General features: G+C 43.6%; 1 pseudogene; it reads right to left on the bottom strand.

Moving 5' to 3' along the window:
* Nucleotides 1–15,424: 15,424 nt before the first annotated feature.
* Nucleotides 15,425–15,897, bottom strand: LOC129468816 (small ribosomal subunit protein uS15-like; annotated as a pseudogene).
* Nucleotides 15,898–23,083: the final 7,186 nt, after the last annotated feature.

The raw sequence follows: 23,083 nt of genomic DNA, 5'->3' as shown, positions 1-23,083 counted from the left end.
CTTTCTTTTTTTTTTTTTGAGACGGAGTTTTGCTCTTGTTGCCCAGGCTGGAGTGCAATGGTGCAATCTCGGCTCTCTGCAACCTCCGCCTCCTGGGCTCAAGTGATTCTCCTGCCTCAGCCTCCCAAGTAGCTGGGATCACAGGCATGCGCCACAACGCCCAGCTAATTTTTTATTTTTAGTAGAGATAGGGTTTCTCTCCATGTTGGCCAGGCGGGTGTTGAACTCCTCAGGTGATCTGCCCACCTCGGCCTCCTAAAGTGTTGGGATTACAGGCATGAGCCACTGTGTCTGGCCTATTTTCCTCTTTTCTTTGTTGTGTATATGTTTGTATATATTAACCAAAATTTTGCCTCTCCTTTTCTTCACTGCCTTATACAGGAAGTATTGGTAGTGGTTAACTTTGTGACATATGAAATAGGAGCAAGGAGGAGAAAACAAATGTGAATAATAGATAACATTTACATACTGCATTCTATGTTTGAGTCATTATTCTGAGACAGATCCACTCATTTAATCATCACAAAAACTTATGAGAAAGCTACTATTCAATATTATATTCCTGTCTTTTTTTTTTTTTTTTTTCTGAGATGGAGTCTTGCTCTGTTGCCCAGGCTCGAGTGCAATGGTGCGATCTTGGCTCACTGCAACCTCCGCCTCTCAGTTCAAGCAATTCTCCTGCCTCAGCCTCCTGAGTAGCTGGGATTACAGGCACCCGCCACCACACCTGGCTAATTTTTGTATTTTTAGTAGAGATGGGGTTTCACCATGTTGGTCAGGCTGGTCTCGAACTCCTGACCTCATGATCTGCCTGCCTCGGCCCCCTCCAAAGTGCTAGGATTACAGGCATGAGCCACCGCGTCCGGCCTGTATTCCTGTCTTATATTTGGGGAAACAGATACTGATAAACTTACCCTGCTCACCCAAGCAGTCTATGTCTTCATTGCGGCTTTTAATTATTAATCTAGCTGGGCATGGTGGCTCACGCCTGTAATCTCAGCACTTTGCGAGGCCAAGGCAGGTGGGTCACTTGAGGTCAGGAGTTCAAGACTAGCCTAGCAACATGGTGAAACTCCATCTCTACTAAAAATACAAAAAGTTAGCTGGGCGTTGTGGCATGCACCTGTAATCCCAGCTACTCAGAGGCTGAGATAGGAGAACGGCTGGAACCTGTGGGAAGGAGGTTGCAGTGAACTGAGGTCATGGCACTGCACTCCAGCCTGGATGACAGAGTGAGACTCCGTCTCAAAAAAAAAAAAAAAAAAATCATTAACCTATATGGCCTCTTGTTACTTGAAAACGTGATAAATTGGTATTGACTTATAGTTTGGAAATGACTGATTTGGGATGTATTGCTCTCTATTCCAAGTTCTGTGACTCCCCAAATGAAGTAGACACCCAGTGGCACCGGGAACTAAAGATATCAGGAATCCTGTTATATTTCCTCCTCTCATAAGTGGTTCTTCCTCTCTCTGCACGCCACCACTTAGCTGCTCGTTCCACATGGCAGATAGAAGAGGCTAACCCACAGCTCCCAAGTATGTATCTTCTCCGTTCAACCTTCCCAGATTGAATTGGATACTCCTGATTCTAATTACAGATTTGTGTGTGTGTGTGTGTGTGTGAGAGAGAGAGAGAGAGAGAGACATCACAAGAGTGAGAGTGATATTGCTGGTCCAATCCCTGTGGCAGAGTCATCGAACACACACTTGGTATGTAGGACTGCCCACCTGGGAGTGAAGCGAGCAGACACCTCAGGAGGTGGGTGTTTTGGGTACTTTAACTCTCTTTGATTGTGGAAATATTTAGGTCCTATACCATTGTTTTCACTCGCTGAGGGACACTAATATGTCTCTCCTGAAGGAAAAACTTCTTTCTACTCCAGGCTCGGTGGCTAGCTCAGCTATAGCAGAAATGCTCTACCATACTAGCAGCCTGAAGTCCTGGGATTAACTTACAGTTCGCAATGTACCGGCTGTGTGACTTCAGGCAATTTATATAACCTCCCTGAGTCTCTGTGTACTGATTTCAGAAGAATCAGAAAATGCAAACAATTGCAACTAGAAAAAGAAAACCACACTCTTGGCTGGGCACAGTGGCTCATGCCTCTAATCTGAGCACTTTGGGAGGCCAAGGTGGGCGGATCATGAGGTCAGGAGTTCGAGACCAGCCTGGCCAACATAGGGAAACCACCCCCCCCACCGTCTCTACTAAAAATACAAAAATTAGCCCAGCATGATGGTGTGAGCCTATAGTCCCAGCTACTCAGGAGGCTGAGTCAGGAGAATCACTTGAACCCGGGAGGCAGAGGCTGTGGTGAGCCGAGATTGTGCCACTGCACTCCAGCCTGGGAAACAGAGTGAGACTCTGTCTCAAAAATAAAATAAATAAATAAATACGATAAAAAGAAAACCTCACTTGGTGTCCCCTTCTTTCTCCCTTTCTCTAGGCTCCTTTTTATGTAATACACACAAGCACAGACTGCAGGAGTCTAGGTTTAGTTTCAAAGCTTTGGCAGTGCCTTTATGTCTTTGTGTAGAAACGGGAGAAGCCATTTAAGAGGTACCTGACTCTTCAATAGGCTTGCTTATTATTCCCAGCAGGCCTAAGGGAGCACAGTTTTGAAAAACCAAGGATCAAAGAAATAAATACAACTTGTTCTGTATTGCAAAGAGAAGTCCTAACTCCATGGCGAGGGAGGCAGCTTTGCAAATTACAGGGGTAGAGGGAGTGAAGTCACTAGGGCAGGAACAATTTGTAAAATCCAAGGGTGGAGAGCAGTGTAAACCTCCAGGGGAAGGTAGGTGAGGAGGTGTTATAAAGGACTGGTGTGGGAGGGGTAAGTTCCCCTTCCTGTTCTGACAGCTGGAAGCAGCAGGGCTATCTCTATCCCACAGGGCCGCTTGGTGCAAGTTATAAACAGGTGCCCCCTCTCTAAGTGGCGCAGCTCACAGTTTGATGAGAGGACTGTCAGCCAGGCACCATGTGCATTGCATGACTCCCAAGGCTATGCTCCATGGCCTGAGTGGCAGGCCTCATTGCAAATCAGTGGCCTGCAGAGGAACATCTGCCAACAGGCATGGACCCAAATGGAGATGGAACAACGGCAATGCCCAGGACTCTTCCCATCTCCAGACATGCCTTGTAGAATGAGAAAAGGAGAGACCAAGCACACAGGTTTTATGTGTAGCCCAGCTCTCTAACCTCTGAGATTACTTAACATTGCCTCTAACCTCCAATCCCAGACCCCATGAAGGAAACCCACACACTCTTTAAGGATTCCGTGAATTCCCATGGATTCCATTCTCACATGATCCCTCTGCTTTTGGGATTCCTTCCACATATATGATCTCATTGCTTTCTCCAAGTTGTACAAATACTACTCATACTAAGCATTCATATGGATAGCATGTATTATGAAAGATTTGGAGGTGGAGGACAGGGAGATGATGAAGGAAGTGTTTAAATTGAAGTGATGTACACTTAAACTTTGCATAAGGATCAACTCCAATCTTAATATTTTTTTCAGTTGTCCTACTGTTCTAAGGGTTTCTCACTAACCTTTAACTCTTATCTTTTAAAATGTTCCTGGCTTCATTCTCTCCCCTTTGCATTTCTCTTTCCTCTAGAACTGCCCTCTGTACCCCAAAGTTGTTTTCCTCTATTATGCCGAGCAATTTTGCTCTCTCCAGTTCTGAACCTCCAACTTGAATATTTGAACCCATCATGTAGGGTCTTATATTTAATGGAATCCATCCTCTGTAATACATATGATACAGCTATAAAAACCTAAGGAAAAAAGGTTGGCTTTATTCAACCATGCAACTTGCCGGGGAACCTCCTCAGTTATGTGATTTTTTTTTTCTTTTTCTTTTGAGATGGAGTCTCGCTCTGTCACCCAGGCTGGAGTGCAGTGGTGCAATCTTGGCTCACTGCAGCCTCTGCCTCTTGGGTTCAAGAGATTCTCCTGCCTCAGCCTCCCAAGTAGCTGGGATTACAGGTGCACGCCACCACACCCAGCTAATTTTTGTATTTTTACCAGAGACGGGCTTTCACCGTGTTGGCTAGGCTGGTCTTGAACTCCTGACCTCTCAGGTGATCCTCTTGCCTTGGCCTCCCAAAGTGCTGGGATTACAGGTGTGAGCCATGGTGCCCAGCCAGTTATGAGATAATTAATAAGTAGGAGGGAAGCACAGAATATTAGGTAAAATTAGAAGCAGAGTGACTTTTAGCCAGACTGGAAACTTGAGTTATCACATGGACTTCCACACTGCTGGGAAATATATAATGTTCTGTGTACCTGTTTAATCATTAATATATTGATATTTAATTAACTCGATCTCTAAGTAGAAACTTTACAAGCTGGGCGCAATGGCTCACACCTGTAATCCCAGCACTTTGGGAGGCCAAGGCGGGTGGATCGTGAGATCAGGAGTTCAAGACCAGCTCGGCCAAGATGGTGAAACACCGTCTCTACTAAAAATACCAAAAAAAAAAATTAGCCGGATGCGGTGGCAGGCACCTGTAATCCCAGCTACTCAGGAGGCTGAGGCAGGAGAATCGCTTGAACTCATAGGGCGGAGGTTGCAGTGAGCCGAGATCATGCCACTGCACTCCAGCCTGGGCAACAGAGTGAGACTCCATCTCAAAAAAAAAAAAAAAGAAAGAAACTTCACAAAATCTTCAGTTTGCCAGTCCCTGAAGTATGGAGGAGATGAAGTTGAGTTAGGTGGAACTGAAGATTATATCGTTTTGGCAGGTGCTTTTTTATGGTGAGTCTTAAACATAAAAAAATTTACTGAAGGCATACCTCGGTAAATCTTTAAGGTCCTGCTTTAGAGATGATGAAGGGGAGGCTATTGTTAGCACCTGGAAGTTTCTAACACTGGTTAAGTCGCTTTGTAAAATTTTGCCTAAGACTGGAACTACCTAAGTAACTACAAATCCTGGGATTACAGGCACGTGCCACCATGCCTGGCTAATTTTTGTATTTTTAGTACAGACGGGGTTTCACCTTGTTGGCCAGGATGGTCTTGAACTCCTGACCTCAGGTGATATGTCTGCCTCAGCCTCCCAAAGTGCTGGGATTACAGGCGTGAGCCACCGTACCTAGCCAGTTTTTTGTTTGTTTGTTTTGAGATGCAGTCTTGCTCTGTCGCCCAGGCTGGAGTGCAGTGGCACAATCTCAGCTCACTGCTGCAACCTCCACCTCCTGGGCTCAAGCGATTCTCCTTCCTGCCTCAGCCTCCCAAGTAGCTGGGATTACAGGTGCCTGCCACCATGCCTGGGTAATTTTTCGTATTTTTAGTAGAGATGGGGTTTTGTCATGTTGGCCAGTCTTGTTTCAAACTCCTGACCTCGAGTGATCTGCCCACCTTGGCCTCTCAAAGTGCTGGGATTATAGGCATGACACCGTGCCCAGCCACTTCTAGTTAAGTTCAATAAGCCAAGTTCAGTTTAATAAGCTGCGTTCCAAGAAGTTGAAATGCATCATGCCCAGACTTCAGTGGTTCACAGCCCATATCTTCAGTGGCAGAGAGACAAGGCCAAGTGGAACTGTCTATTGCAAACTGGTCTCCGTGCTGTTCTGTGAAGAAGAGATGATCAAGCGAACATGCGGTTTCACCATCAAGATATTTAGGAACATCTTTCCCAATGGGGTTTCACTGCTATCCATGCAGCTAGCAATCTGTCAGAATTCTTAGGAAGGACTCAGAGCAGTATTTGCTGCATTAACAGTATGAACGCTGAGGCTGGGTGCAGTGGCTCACGCTTGTAATCCCAGCACTTTGGGAGGCTGAGGTGGGCGGATCACCTGAGGTCAGGAGTTTGAGACCAGCCTGGCCAACATGGCAAAACCCTGTCTCTACTAAAAATACAAAAATTAGCCGGGTGTGGTGGCACATGCCTGTAATCCCAGCTACTTGGGAGGCTGAGGCGTGAGAATTGCTTGAACCTGGTAGGCAAAGGTTGCAGTGAGCTGAGATGGCGCCACTGCACTCCAGCCTGGGCAACAGAGTGAGACTCTGTCTCAAAAAAAAAAAAAAAGAGTATGGATGCCAATGACATGGGATGGTTAGGACAGAAGATTTCTCATCCCACTAGCAACATGATAACCTCATACCAGCAAAATGGAAGGCCACAGGAGCTTTGCATTTGCTGCTCTCTTCCCCTAGTTCTTCATGTCTCCTATTCCTGGTAGTTGTCATAACACCTAGGAAGAGGAACTGAAAGCTTGCTTTCAAACAGGTGGAGTCCTTTAAGAAAAAGAATACGACTGGGCACGGTGGCTCACGCCTGTAATCCCAGCACTTTGGGAGGCCGAGGCAGGTGGATCATCTGAGGTTAGGAGTTCGAGACCAGCCTGGCCAACATGGTGAAACCCCGTCTCTACTAAAAAATACAAAAATTAGCCAGGCGCGGTGGCAGGCGCCTTAATCCCAGCTACTTGGGAGGCAAAGACAGGAGAATCATTTGAACCCGGGAGGTGGAGGTTGCAGTGAGCCAAGATAAAGCCATTGCACTCAAACCTGGGGGACAAGAGCAAGACTTCTCTCAAAAAAAAAAGAAAACAGAAAAAAGAAAAAGAATACAAAAGTATGAATACAAAATTAGGTACAAGTCCTTGGAAGGGTGTTTTGCAAGTAAGGGTTCTTAAATTTTAAGCTTCCTTAGCTTCATGGTAAATATGCCTCTAAGCCTGCCTGAGATTTGGGAAACTTCTTTCTGCCTGCTTTATTTCTGGCCATCAGTCCTTCTGGAAGGCAATGTGGAAAAGGACCAAATTCCACCATATTAATTACTGCTGAATGGGTGGCATAACATCAGAGCAGGAAGCCTGGGTCTTCACAGAAACCAGCCTTTCACTAGCTCATTAAAGGTCAACTTTGAAATGAGAGAAACAATTAGAAATAGCAAGAAGCTATCCGGAAAACATCCGGGTTATTATGACTATTTTCTCAGCATTATGCTGATTGTTCAGAGGTTGTTTGTGCTGCATTATGAAGTGTGGAAAAGAGCCAAGATGATTAGGCCAAACTCTGCTATTTATAAGTTCCCTTGGCGGTAAGATCCCCCTCCTTTTTTAAAAAAAAAAATTAATTTGCTAGGGATGGAATATCACACCATTTTTAATGAGACGGCCCCTGGCTTCCTACAGTATAGCCAGGGATGACACAGAGGCTATGTTTTCCAGCTGTCTTTTTTTTTTTTTTTGAGATGGAGCCTTGCTCTATCACCCAGGCTACATTGCAGTGGCTGATCTTGGCTCACTGCAACCTCGGCCTCCAGGGTTTAAGCGATTCTTCTGTCTCAGCCTCCTGAGTAGCTGGGATTACAGGCGCTTGCCATCACACCCAGCTAAATTTCATATTTTTAGTAGAGACAAGGTTTTGCCATGTTGGCCAGGCTGGAAGCTGTCTTTTAAATTGACCTGTGACTATATATCTGATGTGATCTGATTTGTATTTTGAAAAGTTCCCTCTAGCTGTTGTGTGGAGAGCTGATAGTGGGGACAAGAGTAAAAGCAGGCAAATGAGTTAAGGGGGTATTGCAGTGGTGTAGGCAGGAGATGATGTGGGTTTAGTGTTGGTAGGTGGGACTTCTGAGAAGTGGTTCGATCCTGGATATCTTTTGAAGGGAGAGACAATAGGACTGCTAAAGAATTGAACGTGGGGTGGGTGGGGTGAGGGATGAGAGATGGGAGGAAAAGAGGATTGAAGGTTGCTTCCTAGAGTTTGGCCTGACCTAGTAGATGAAATTACAGAAAAAAGGAAGATGGCTGGGCGCAGTGGCTCATGCCTGTGATCCCAGCCCTTTGGGAGGCTGAGATGGGCGGATCACTTGAGGTCAGGAGTTCGAGACAAGCCTGGCGAACATGGTAAAACCCTATCTCTACTCAAAATACAAAAAATTAGCTGGGTATGGTGGCACACACCTGTAATCCTAGCTACTCGGGAGGCTGAGGTAGGAGAATCGCTTGAACGCAGGAGGTGGAGGTTGCAGTGAGCCGAGATTGTGCCATTGCACTCTAGCCTGGGCGATGAGAGCAAAACTCCGTCTCAAAAAAAAAAAAAAAAAAAAAAGACAATCGAGAATTCTTTTTTTTTAAGTGAAATAGTTTACTAAATTGATTGAGTCTAATTCAAGAATTCTTTTTTGATCATGAAATTGACAAGGTCTATGACTCCACAGTCTAAGGGATACCTATTCTAAACAATGTAAATTTTCACGTCAATCACTAAAATAGTCATCAATTAAATACTAAGCTCTATAAATGCCACTGCAAATAATATATTCACGGAAATAAATTTTATTTCTATTACCCTGACATAGAGAAAGCCATGTCTAGTCAGTGTTATAACTAGGTCAGCATAACCAAATTCCACTTCCCCTGGAGACTTTCAAGGCTTAAAAATAACATACAAGAAGAAGTAAAACTCAAATAACCACTGTATTTGTAGGCCAAGCAATAATATGTAAAATGCAACTCTTGAGGTTTCATTATCAACAGTAGGCAATTCTGAAAGATAATCTTAAATGGGCAAGTCTGATATATCTTCATTAATCAATTAATTTCTTTATTTTTGTAACTATCTCACATGCAAGCAAAAAATGCACTCAACTCCTTCCAAAAGGAGACAATTCATGTCCGGTTATGGCATTCATTCCTTCCCTGGTTACATTCATTCATTCAACATACATGTAATGAATGCCTACTATGTACCAGCCACAGTGCTAGTTTATGGGAGCAAGACAGTCTCTATGAAGCTCGTAGTCTAGTTGGAGAGACAGAATTGTGAAAACACAGAACATTCAATTCAGCATCTGCTGACTAGATAATCTGAAGATGTTCTCGTAATAAATATTTAGAAATACTGGCCAGACTGGGCACAGTGGCTCACGTCTGTAATCTCAACCCCTGGGGAGGCCAAGGCGGGTGGATCGCCTGAGGTCAGGAGTTTGAGACCAGCCTGGCCAATATGGCGAAACCCCTTCTCTACTAAAAATACAAAAATTAGCCGGATGTGGTGGCAGGTACCTGTAATCCCAGCTACTTGGGAGGCTGAGGCAGGAGAGTTGGTTAAACCTGGGAGGTGGAGGTTATGGTGAGCTGAGATGGCGCCCCTGCACTCCAGCATGGGCTACAAGAGTGAGACTCCACCTCAAAAAAAAAAAAAAAAGAAAAAAGAAAAAAGAAAAAGAAATGCTGGCCAAAATTTAAAGAAATGTAGAATGAAGTTGGAAGAAAAAAACATCTCCAGGGTCCAGAGTGAAGAAAGAGCTGAAACCAGACAGGTAAATAGTTTACTAAAGTGATAGAAACTGATCAATTTAGAGCAGAAGATGTAGCTATGCTGGGGAAGGGCTATAATTCCAACAATCTAAAATATTCTAGGATATACCTAATATGGGAGGGGACTACACAAAGGCATGGGCCAAGAGGTGAAAGTCATTTGGTGCTACCTTGAAGGCTGAGTACCACAACCTACCTGGCAAAGCGCTAAGCCAACTGATGTGCTGGCCAATCAATGGCAAGAGAATGTGATTGGGTGGGGGATGAGAGAAGTCATAAATACCATGATCAGTTCCATGAATGAGGACTGTAGCTTCTATCAGTATTCCTTCCTTGCTGCATCATGGATATTTTTTCTCTTTTATTGAGGTATAACTTACTTATAGTAATACGCAGAAAGTCAGATATATTTTTAAAGTAATTTTCTTTCTCTTTTCTCTTAGAATTGTGTGTGGTATGGGCTGATGATGGTTAAATTTGTAATTCTGTACACAAATTGCAAACTATAGAGAGGGGTCATGATGGAACTAGGAAAGAAATAAATGAACATGGGTTGTCTCCTTTTAGAAGGAGTTGAGCGTATCTTTTGTTTGCATCTGAGATAATTATGTTAGGCAGAGGCATTTAAAAAATTGTATATGGTATTTTAAAAAGTGGGAAGACGTTGCTTGGCAACCCATGGTTGGAATGCAGAGGACATCTGTTGTTTTTCTCTATCAGCATTCTACCTCTTTCTCTGGAGAACACCCCCTCCCCTACTACACACTGGTTTGGTGGGGCTGTCAATCATAGTTCAATGCCCTTCCCTAGTCATTGGGAAGATACTCAATCCCAGCTAGATCAATTGGAAGTGATTTCTCTGGAAGAAAATTTTAGTGGGAGACAGGAAGACAGAAAACTTGAAGCTGATTCATTTTGGGGCAGTATCCTGAAGGGATTTTCTATGAGTTTCTGTTAACTGCCTTGATTCCTGTATATAATTGGCTGTTCGCACTGTTCTTTTTTTTTTTTTCCAAATTGTCTTTTGACTCTGTGAATTTTCACATTTTCTTTCAATAAATTCCTTTATGTTCTTTTTTAAGTTAATCAGAGTTGGCTTCTGTTGCTTGTGGCCAAATAATTTTAATTAGTACTTAATCTCTTGGCATTAGCTCAATTAAGAGGGTCTCATTGCAAAGAGGACCCAAAAATGAGATAATATTTAGTGATTCAGTATTTTCAACAAATGCATATTGCAATTTTCTCCTCAGGCATAACTCCACAGTATCTGAATTAGAAAAGATTTTAGGAAGGGTACCAGTAATTCCTGACAAATTGTATTGAGGACCACTATCTGAGGTATGGCCTCACAGGCTTTGCACTACAAAAAATTCCTGGAAGTGAAACTTACACAGGTTATGGTGTGAATGGTGCTATTGGTACTGTGCAGTGTAGTGTCCTGTTACGGTCAGTCCCTATTGCTGAATTTGGCTTTTTGTGCTAGCCTCATGCAGCTTCCTCCTCTTGAATTTTCTCTCAAACCCACAGTTGAGTTCCCTGCGATCAGTCAGGGCTGTACCAGCCCATCAGATCAGTTTGTATGTGTCTGAATCAGAGGGTGGACAGAGATCAAGACTTTGTTTTTCAAGAAGTTCCTAGAAAATCAGTGGATATACTGAATGTAGAAAATCAGTGGATACACTGAATGTTTGTGTACTTCCCAAATTCATATGTTGAAATGGTAACCCACAGTGGTAATATATGGAGATGAGGCCTCTAAGGAAGTAACTAAGGTTAAATGAAGTCATAAGTATGGGGCCCTATCTGATAGGATTAGTGTCCTTATAAGAGACACTAGAGGACTACCTCCACCCCTATTCATGCATGCATTGAGGAATGGCCATGTAAGAACATAAAGGTGGCTGTCTGCAAGCCAGAAAATGAGCCCCTACCAGGAACCAAATTGGTTGGCACCTTGATCTTAGGGTTTCAAGCCTTTAGAACTATAGGACAATACCTTTCTGTTGTTTAAGCCATCCATTCTGCATTATTTTGTTATGGCAGCTCAAGCAGACTAGATAGATTTAAATAGAAATGTAGAAGTGGAGAGAAGGGTATTATTGGATTCACTCATCAAAAGCACTGACTCTGAAGTTATGTTCAATCTTGCCATCTTGCTACATAAAGAAGTGGAAATTAATTGATTGGGCATTTGTCGAGGGAAGGATAGACAGATGAATAAAAGATATGGGACAGGAAAGACCTGACTTTTGCTGTATTTTATGTTTTCTTTAACATATAATCTATTAATATCTTGTTATTGAAGCAAGGTAATTATTACACCACCAGCACCACACACACATACATAAACACACGAGCATTAAAGTCATTAGGGAAATGCAAATTAAAACCACAGTGAAATGTCACCCCACACCCACTAAGATGGCTATAATTAAAAAAAAAAAAAAACAGACAATAACAAGTGTTGGAGAGATTGTGGAGAAATTGAAACCCCAATACGTTGATGGTAGGGATGTAAAATGGTGCAGCCACTGTGGAAAATAGTTTGGCACTTCCTCAAAAAGTTAAACATAGAATTTCCATAAGGCCCATACAACCCAGTCATTCTTTATTATTATTTTATTATTCTTATTTTTTTGAGACAGAGTTTCCCTCTGTCGCCCAGGCTGGAGTGCAGTGATGTGATCTCGGCTCACTGCAACCTCTGCCGCCCAAAGGTTCAAGCAATTCTCATGCCTCAGCCTCCCATGTAGCCAGGATTTCAGGCAAGCACCGCCATGCCCAGCTAATTTTAGTATTTTTAGTAGAGATGGGGTTTTGCCATGTTGGCCAGGCTGGTCTCGAACGCTTGAGCTCAAGTGATCCGCCCACCTTGGCCCCCCAAAGGGTGGGATTACCGGCATGAGCCACTGCCCCGGCCATGACCCAGTCATTTTACTCCCAGGTACATACTCAAGAAAATTGAAAACAAATGTTCATACAAAAGCTTATATACAATATTTGAAAACTATTCATCCAACAAGGGATTAATATACAGAATATATGAGGAACTCAAACAACTCAACAATAAAAAACAAATAATCCCATTAAAAAGTGGGCTAAGGATATAAATAGATATTTCAAAAGAAGACATACAAATGACTAACAGGTATATGAAATAAATGCTCAGCATCACTAAGCATCAAGGAAATGCAAATCAAAACCACAATGAGATATCATTTTATCCAAAAAGGAATGATTGTCATTATGATTATTATTGTTATTCTAAGAGGCAGGGGCCTTAGAGGTGGGGCCTTTAGGAGATGATTAATAAGGGCCGAGTCCTCATGGATGGCATTAAGGCCCTTATAAAAGGCCTTGAGTTAGTGGGTTCCATCTCTTCTGCCATGTGAGAAGGCCCTCACCTGACGCCAAACACCAATGCTTTGGTCTTGGACTTCTAAGCCCCTAGACCTGTGAGAAATGTCTATTATTTATAAATAATTCAGTCTCATGTATTTTGTTGTAGCAGCACAAACAGACTAAGACAGAGGTGGCAAGGGTGAGGGGGGACAGAGTATGACCATTAATGGGTACCAGGTCCCTTTTTGGGGTGATAAAAATGTTCTAGGATTGATCATGGTAAAAGTTGTACAACTCTGTGAATATATTAAAAACATTGAATTGTATGTTTTAAATGGGAGATTTGTATGGATTATATCTCAAGAAAGCTAAGATATATATATATCTAGGACCAGTACTTACTTGGCTTGAACATAAAACTGTTTTCAGTGTCAGCCTCTCCAGATGGTAAATGATTCTAAAATTAAGAAATGGCTCTGGGCAGAAGTAAAATCCAAGACACTGTCAGGAAAATATTATCTAAAAAAGAAGTTAAAGGTTAAGACCTTTATAGAATGCTTTATAGGATGCTTTATAGAATCCATCTGATAGAAAAAAAAGTCTCTCCAAAGATCTTAAGGACATTTTGGAGCAGTCTCTCAAGGGAAGGAAGTGCTTATCTCAAAGAGATTTATGAGAGTAGCTTTTGTTAGAGTGGATAATAAATTGATGCATAAGGAACCCACAAAGCTTCTAAGAGAATTGCTCTGGCAGAAGCATCTATCAGCTAGGACTAATGGGGACATAGACAGTACAAAATGGAAAGATGCCTTTTATAGGGAGGAAGCAGGCTTAGAAGGCTACTCAGATACAAACTCAATTTTCTTATAGAAAAGGAAGGATGATTCAGAGAGTGTGACCAAGAGCCCAGACATTGGAGCTGAAACCACAGTGAACAACTCTCCGGCAATTGGATTAAGCTCTAATCAACCTACATCAGTTGGATTTCAGAGTTGTCTCTGCTGTATGCCTCCTGTTTTCCCTTGTTTTGAAGGGGAGCAACTCTGGAGGCAGATAAGTTGCCTCATTAGTTCATATATTTGCTATGCAGGAAACAAATGGCAGAGAGAGATCAATTAGATAAATCGAGAGGCTCTTAAGATAGTCCAGGCAAGAGATGATGGTAGCTTGGAGTAGGTAGCAGTGAAGAAAATAAGTAAGTGGAGAGATTCAGAATATATTTTGAAGTTAGAGCCAATGGGCTTTGCTGATATACTGGAAAGGGGACATAAGAGGAACAGAAGAGTCGAATCAAATTCAACTCTTCAATCTTTAGCTTGAAGAGCTGAGTTAATAAGTCTCCTTTCAACCCCTTTTGTTTGTCCACTCTCAGAGGAAAATTTTTAAGCGTAACCTACACTGCTCTCCCCATTTTCTCACCTCCCACTTCCCATTACACTTTATCTAGTCTCTGCCTACGACCAGTCTGCAAAAAATGCTTCTGAAAATATCACCAAAGGCCACCGTGTCTTAAAATCCAATGGATACTTTTTAATCCTTTTTATGTGATCGCTCTATTTTATTTAGTACAGGTATCCACTGCCTTTTTGAAATGTTTCTTCCCTTGGCTTTTTTGGACCATGTAGTTTTCTGACTTTCTGCTAACTCTCTAATTGCTCCTTTTCAATCTTCTTTTCTGGCTTCTAACTCTTCATATAGCTCTATGCATAGCTCTGGCTGACCCTTTTCTTGCCTCACTCCGTACTCTTTCAATCTTAGAACTCCACGGCCAAGTGCAGTGCCTCATGCCTGTAATCCCAGCACTTTGGGAGGCCAAGGTGGGCAGATCACTTGAGACCAGGAGTTCAAGACCAGCCTGGCCAACATGGTGAAACTGTCTCTACTAAAAATACAAAAATTAGGGCTAGGCGCGGTGGCTCATGCCTATAACCCCAGCACTTTGGGAGGCCTAGGTGGGCGGATCACCTGAGGTCAGGAGTTTGAGACCAGCCTGGCCAACACGGTGAAACCCCATCTTACTAAAAATACAAAAATTAGCTGGGCGTGGTGGGTGCCTGTAATCCTAGCTACTCGGGAGGCTGAGGCAGGAGAATCGCTTGAACCTGGGAGGCAGAGGTTGCAGTGAGCTGAGATCGCACCATTGCACTCCAGCCTGAACAACAGTGCAAGACTACATCTCAAAAAAAAAAAAAAAAAAAAAAAAAGCTGGGCGTGGTGGCACGCACCTGTAATCCCAGCCACTGAGGGTGAGAGTGGGGCAGCTAAGGCATGAGAATCGCTTGAACCCTGGAAGCAGAGGTTGCAGTGATCCAAGATCGTGCCACTGAACTCCAGTCTGGGTGACAGAGCAAGCCTCTGTCTCAAAAAAAAAAAAAAAAAAATCTTAGAACTCTTAAGTCCACACCTTCTGGCCAGACTTGCCTTCCGAGCTTCAGTCCTGCATATTCAGGAAATCTCACAAAAACCTTAAATTGAACATGTCTCATGCAGAACTTATCACCTTTTACCATCAACTTCTTCATCCTCTAGTGCTCCCAGTGTCTGTAAGGAAATACCATCCACCCAGCTGCTCAAGCCGGAGAACTAAAAGTCCACTTGACTACTCTCTCTCACATACACACACACACACACACACACACACACACACACACCCATAAAAGATCAGTCACTAGCTTCCGTCATTTCCACCTCCTAGATCACTCACTCTCAAATCTGTCCACTCCTTTTTTCTTTGTTTTTTTTTTTTTTTTTTTTTTTTTTAGTTAAACAATCATTTTATTGCTTGAGTACACAGACAAATTTATGCAACCAGGGCAGAGGCTGTAGATGATTCATATTTCCAATTGGGAGGGAGGACTCGCTTGGTCTTATAATATCGAGCCAAACGGTGAATCTGGCTCTCTATCAGAATCAGACGGAATTTAGCATCCTTATCCTTTCTGTTCCTCTCAAGATGCTTTCGAACAGCAACTGCTTTCTTAATTAAATGGTAGAGATCTTCAGGAAGATCAGGAGCAAGTCCCTTAGACTTAAGAACTCTTAAAATTTTATTGCCTGTCACAAAACGTACTTGTGCAACACCATGTGAGTCTCTCAGGATTACACCGATCTGTGAAGGAGTCAGGCCCTTCTTGGCCAGTTTGTAAATCTGCTCTTTCACGTCGTCAGATGTCAACTTCAACCAAGTGGGGACGCTGCGTCAATAGGGTAAAGCCGACTGGGACAGGCCCTTCCCGGGAGCATGCCTGTGACCCATGATGGCGGCGGTCAGGCAACGAAAAGCTCTTTTTTTTTTTTTGAGGCGGAGTTTCTTTCTTGTTGCCCAGGCTGGAGTGCAATGGACAATCTTGGCTCACCACAACCTCCGCCTCCCAGGTTCAAGTGATTCTCCTGCCTCAGCCTCTCGAGTAGCTGGGATGACAGGCATGCACCACCACGCCCAGCTAATTTTTGTATTTTTGGTAGAGACGGGGTTTCTCCTTGTGGATAAAGCTGGTCTCGATCTCCCGACCTCAGGTGATTCGCCCACCTCAGCCTCCCAAAGTGCTGGGATTACAGGCGTGAGCCACCGCACCCGGCCAAATGTGTCCACTTCTTTTCATCCCTACTGCTGCCGCCGCAGTCCAAGCCATCATCATCTCTTGCCCGGACTTCTTTAATAGCTAACTTCTCTGGCCTCCTTGCATTCACTTTGGCCCTTCTTCATGCTATGGTTAGAATGTTCTTGTTCAAACACAAATAGGACCGTGCATGTTCTCAGTTTAAAGTCCTTCAGTGACTTCCCTTGGAATAGATTCCAAAATCTTTAATATAACACACAAGGTCGTGCATGATCTGGACCCTGCTATTTATTTTGCCTCAGTCTCATCTCATTTCCCTTTATTCTCTGTGCTCAACCACACTAATCTTTTCTCAATTCCTTGAACCTACTATGCTGTCTCTCACCTTTGGGACTTCATACTTTTTCTCTCTGCTCTATTCTATTGTTTGGCTAATTCATACTCATCCATCAGATCTCATATTAAATAGCATTTCCTCAGGGCATCCTGCCCTAATCCTTCCAGATTAAATCAGCTCACCCTGTTATGTGTTTCCTTATACTTCTGAACTTCTGTTTGGCAGCACTTTGCTTGTGATTCTTGTAATTATTTAGTACAGTATCTGTTTGGTGTCTGTCTTTGACACTAGATTGCTAGCTCCAAGATGACAGACTGTGCCTATTTTATTCACCATTGTACCCACAGTTTTCAGCAGTGCCTGGCATGCAGTTAGATGCTTACTAAATATTTGCAGTCTTAGGGCCCAGCGAGGGAAGACTTAAGTAGCACTGGACTTTGGCCACAGGCTAGAACTGTCTGTGACTACACACACCCCCCTGCTCCCCTAAGAAAACTTGTAAGAGTCAGGGGAAATGGAATTACTTTATGATTTCATGTACTGCCTATGGCAACATGATAACATATTCATTATAATTTTACTTATTAGAGTGAACAATTAAGAAAAAAATCCCTAGGGCTGGGCATGGTGGCTCACGCCTGTAATCCCAGCACTTTGGGTGGCCGAGGCAGGTGGATCACCTGAGGTCAGGGGTTCGAGACAAGCCTGGCCAACATGGAGAAACCCCGTCTCCAGTAAAAATACAAAAAAATTAGCCAGGCATGGTGGCATGTGCCTGTAATCCCAGCTGCTTGGGAAGCTGAGGCAGGAGAATGGCTTAAACCCAGAAGGTGGAGGTTGCAGTGAGCCGAGATAGTGCCACTGCACTCTGACCTGGGTGGCAGAGTGAGACTCCATCTCAAAACAAACAAACAAACAACCTTAAATGTCCAACAATGGGGGAATGCCTTAATATATGTGGTTTTTTCAAAGTATTGTTTAATATAGTGAATCCTTAGGCTGGGGGCAGTGGCTCATCCCTATAATCCCAGCACTTTGGGAGGCTGAGGCAAGTGGATCACTTGAGGCCAAGAGTTTGAGACCAGCCTGGCCAACATGGCGAAACCCCATCTCTATAAAACATACAAAAATTCGCCAGGCATGGTGGTGCATGCCCGTAGTTCCAGCTACTTGGAAGGCTGGGGCATGAGAATCGTTTAAACCCGGGAGATGGAGGTTGTAGTGAGCCAAGATAGCAGCACTGCACTCCAGCCTGGGTGAAAGAGCAAGACTCTGTCTCAATAATAATAATAATGTAGTGAATCCTTAATTTTCAAGTAATACATTGCATGGGGCCCTGATGCGTAAAATGCATCAAAATGAAGCCAGTCTAGTTGAATGGGGGATGGGACAGAACTTAATCTCTTGGGCCTCCCCAGCTTTTCCTTTCCCTTTCCTTTCCCCATGTTTCTGTCTTTCTTCCCCCCACACCTCGAAGGCTTTCCAATCCCTATCTCTGTTCTGTCTTTTAAAGCCAGGGCATCATTTCTATCCTAAGTTTCCATGAGGTACTGCAAACACTTTGTTGTGTTGTTGCTGTTAACCTGGCTCAAGCTGGTTTTCTATTACTTGTAATTTTATTTTGTTTTGTTTTGTTTTTGAGACAGGGTCTCACTCTGTCACCCAGGCTGGAGTGCAGTGGCATGATCTTGGCTTACTGCACTTCAACCTCCACCTCCCAGGTTCAAGCAATTCCCCTCCCACCTCAGCCTCCCGAGTAGCTGGGACTACAGGTGTGTGCCGCCATGCCTGGCTAATTTTTTGTATCTTTTGGTAGAGACAGGGTTTCACCTTGTTGGCCAGGCTGGTCTCGAACCCCTGACCTCAAGTGATCTGCCAGCCTCAGCCTCCCAATGTGCTAGGATTACAGGCATGAGCCACCACACCCAGCCTGTTACTTATAATTTTTAAAAAAACCTCAAATAATACTGTTGCAGCTTATGATTCAGTTATGTAATAGAAAGAGCACTGGCTCTGGACTCAGAAAACTCTGGTTTCAAATCTAGGTCCTGATTTTGAACAAGTTAATCATTTTCAACTTCAGTTTTCTAATCTGCAAAGGGGATAATCCTAGCTTTCACCATTAAAAGACAACAACACTAATATGTTAAAAGACCCATTATTGAGCAAGCTCTCAAAAAATGTTAAATAAGTAAGATTAAAGTCTTATTCAGAACCTCCCCTACCCCTCCAACTTGAAGGAATGAATAACTGAATTCAGTGCAGCCAAAATTAGCAAGGCTGCCATCTTGTGGTGACTCACTGGCACATTGTCCAAGGTCACTGAGCGGAGTTGAAGTAAGATGTTCTAGAAACTAAAGCTACATATGCCGGGCGCGGTGGCTCACGCTTGTAATCCCAGCACTTTGGGAGGCCGAGGCGGGCGGATCACGAGGTCAGGAGATCGAGACCACGGTGAAACCCCGTCTCCACTAAAAATATAAAAAATTAGCCGGGCGTGGTGGCGGGCGCCTGTAGTCCCAGCTACTCGGAGAGGCTGAGGCAGGAGAATGGCGTGAACCCGGGAGGCGGAGCTTGCAGTGAGCCGAGAGCGCGCCACTGCACTCCGGCGTGGGTGAAAGAGCGAGACTCCGTCTCAAAAAAAAAAAAAAAAAAAAAAAAAAAAGAAACTAAAGCTACATAAAAGGATAGCAGACATACCAGAGAGGCATTGGAATAAAGATAATAACTAAGACTGGACTTTTAGGAACTGGCATATGCAGCAGAGAAGTCAGGGAAAGCGACAGAAAGAAGTGGCTGATGAAGGAGAAGCAAATAAATATATAATCGTGCAGTGTATCGCTCCAGCCAGAGTTGACTTCCATACTGGAGTTGATAATTAACATGATCTTACTTCTTTTTTTTTGAGATGGGGTCTCGCTATGTCACCCAGGTTGGGGTGCAGTAGTGTGATCTCGGCTCACTGCAACCTCTGCCTCCTGGGTTCAAGAGATTCTCCTGCCTCAGCCTCCCAAGTAGCTGGGATTACAGGCATGTGCTACTATGCCCAGCTAATTTTTGTATTTTTAGTAGAGATGGGGTTTTGCCATGTTGGCCTGGCTAGTCTCAAACTCCGGGCCTCGGGCGATCCGCCCACCTCGGCCTCCCAAAGTGCTAGGCTTACAGGAGTGAGCCACCTCTCCCAGCCAGATCTTCTTTTTTCAAGACTTCAGAAGCTATTAACAAATCCAGCCGAAACCGTAATCCTTTTAATACCATTGCCCCCATGCCACAGCTCAACAGTGCCCCTTCTGGAGGATCTAGGGGAAAATGTGGCCTTGGTCACATCACTGTGACCTCCGCTTTCATTGTAATATTACTTTGTCTGAGCTTCGTCTGACTTCTGAGCTTCTTGACTCTGACTTTCCTGTTTCCCTCTTTCCCTTATAAGGATCCATGTGATCACATTGGGCCTACCTGGATAATCTAGGATAATCTCCTCATCTCAAGATACTTAATTTAACCACATTTGCAAAGTCCCCTTTCCCATTTATGGTAAGATAGTCACAGGTCCCAAAGATTAGGATGTGCACATCTTTGGAGCACCATAGTTCTGCATACCACAGTGCATTTTTCTCAACTCTACATTCAGTGACATAAACTTGGTAGCTTACAATTGATTGTAGTGAGAGTATTTACACCACAAAAATTGCCAATTGCTACAAATCAGGGCTATCTCCCATGGACAGCCTGATGTTAAACTTAACCTGCACCGGTTATGATGGTTAGCTCAGGTAAATGGGTCTATTTTCAAGGTAAAGGAGAAATGTCACTATAAAATAGCTTGTAGGATCATGCATATAACCCAGAGAATACTAGGGGTACTTCCTACTTCTTCTAAATCCAGTGCTAAAAATTAATGGAAAATTGTGAAAATATTATACAGGTTGGACCACCAAGGTCTCCAATCCCACAAGAAAGAGGGTTTGGTCACCTATAGGAAACTCAGTTATAGCCCCAAACAGAAGCTATATGATTAAGTTCTAGTCAATGAAATGTAAGTGAAATTAATATTTCCCATTTCTGGATCAGGACGTTTAGGACAGTGGCATGCCTTCTTCATGCCTCTTTCTCTTTCCATCTCTATGACCCTAGTGAACTGAGGTGCTGGCTGAAGACAAAGAGGATATAGAATGGGTAGTGGATATATGAAGTCAAAGATCACCAAGGCTTTGTGATCAGTTACAGAAAGTTTTTCGCCAAGCCAGTTAAATATCTACATGTTGTATCAAATTTTTTTCTCCTTTCATTTCCCTTTCTCCCACGAATATATATAGGGTGTGGCATGTTATAGTGGTTAACTTTAAAGTCCAGTCCACATGGTGGCGCACGCCTGTAATTCCAGCTACTTGGGAGGCTGAGCAGGAGAATTACTTGAACCCAGGAGGCGGAGGTTGCAGTGAGGTGAAATCAAGCCATAGCACTCCAGCCTGGGTGACAGAGTGAGACACCATCTCAATAAATAAATAAACAAACAAACAAACAAATAAATAAATAAATAAATAAAGTTCAGTCCATACAGACTATTGAGGCAGGATTATTATGAACTGGAGAAAGAATGAACATTATTCAGAGATCCTGGACTTGTTACTGGATGGTTACTGATGAGGATTTGAGATAATTTCTTTTTGGGGGGTACAAGGTGAGTATAGTGAGTACAATTTAGGTTATAAAAGGGAGGGTTGTTTCAGTTTGGAGTTTTGTTTTGTTTTTTGAAGTGTAAGTAGAGAAAGAAGGGTTATTTCGATGTCAGGCAGCCACAAGGGTTTATTATAGTGGACACCTACCATTCTTATTGTACACTCAGAATCTGTAACCCCTTTGTATGTTTGGACAATATCCCAAACATAAGAGACAGAGACAGAGAGAGAGAGAGAGAGAGAGAGAGAGAGAGAGACAGAGAGTGAGCATGCACCTTACGCTATCAAAGCTGGCAATGCTCACTGTCACTTTCCGCATGTAGCAGACTCAGCCAATTCCATTCTCTTTAATTTGGATTCCCTAACACAAGTAAGTTAGGGAAAGGAGAAAAGCTAACTTGGGTTTGTTAATGAGTGGTTACTGCTATGGACAACTGGGCTAGGCCTGCTGGGGTCCCTCACAAACACTGTGAAATGTGTCTCAGATGTGTTCCTCTTGGGCAAAAAAGCTGAAGTATTTGCTGTTAGATCTGGCTATGAGACAGGAAGCAGGGTATGCTTTGTGGGTTCCTTAGAAAACGTCAGCTTTCCCATTTCAAACGCTGCACGTTCCCCTTCCTCTTTCCTTGTCCCTTAAACATGATTTGATGGCGCTAGGGCTGCAACAGCCAACTTGCAACCACAAGGGTAAGGTGAAGTGAATCGCAGAAATATCAGCTCTGACATTACTAAGCCAGTAAAACTGCCTACCTTCATTTTTCTTGTATGTGAGAAAAACTGACTTTAAAAAAGTGACTACAGTCAAGTTTTCTGTTATCTGTGGGCAAAAGCATTCACATTCCTAACTGATTTATTTGGTCTCATTTACAGCCAAGGGCACAGGCCCAATTTTGCTTTTGTGGGTTTTTTTATTTAATTTTTTTTTTCCTTGGGATGAGGTCTCACTATGTTGCTTAGGCTGGTCTTGAACTCTTGGGCTCAAGTGTCCTACCACCCCAGCCTCCCAGAATGCTCGGAATACAGGCATGAGCCACGGCACCTGGCCTAACTTTGAGTCCAAAGGTCACAATACAGGCCAGGTGCAGTGGCTCATGCCTGTAATCTCAGCATTTTGGGAGGCCAAGGCAGGAGGATTGCTTGAGGCCGGGAGTTCCTGACCAGCCTGGGCAACGTAGCAAGATTCCAGCTCTACAAAAAATACAAAAAGTAGCTGGGCACGGTGGCATGCGCCTGTAGTCTCAGGTACTCCTCCGGAGGGTGAGGTGGGAGGATCACTTGAATCCAGAAGTTCAAGGCTGCAGTGAGTTATGATTACACCACTGTGCTCCAGCCTCGGTAACAGAGCAAGATTCTGTCTACTAAAAAAAAAAAAAAAAAAAGGCCAGGTATGGTGGCTCACACCTGTAATCCCAGCACTTTGGGAGGCTGAGGCAGGTGGATCACAAGGTCAGGAGTTCGAGACCAGCCTGACCAACATGGTGAAACCCACCCTTCACTAAAAATACAAAAATTAGCCGGGCATGGTGGTGTGTGCCTATAATCCCAGCTACTCTGGATGCTGAAGCAGGAGAATCGCTTGAACCTGGGAGGTGGAGGTTGCAGTGAGCTGAGATCATGCCACTGCACTCCAGTCTGGGCGACAGAGTGAGACTCTGTTTCAAAAAAAAAAAAAAAAAGGAAAAAAAAGCAATACAAAGAAGCAGGGACTGTGGGAAAACTTTCTGGGGATGGGGACAGTAGTAGTAGTTCTGGTGGCACTATCCAGTATGTTGACACTTTAGACCTTATTTTGCTTTCTGAAGGCCTTTGCCAGGGAAACAGACAAGAGATTCTCTATACTTAATAATAATTGTTACTACTTATTGAGTGT

The sequence above is a fragment of the Symphalangus syndactylus genome, chromosome 12 (assembly GCF_028878055.3).
Source record: "Symphalangus syndactylus isolate Jambi chromosome 12, NHGRI_mSymSyn1-v2.1_pri, whole genome shotgun sequence".
Classification (NCBI taxonomy): Eukaryota; Metazoa; Chordata; class Mammalia; order Primates; family Hylobatidae; genus Symphalangus; species Symphalangus syndactylus.
Note: the sequence above shows the minus strand (reverse complement) of the source record. Positions and strands in the feature narration are given on the sequence as shown.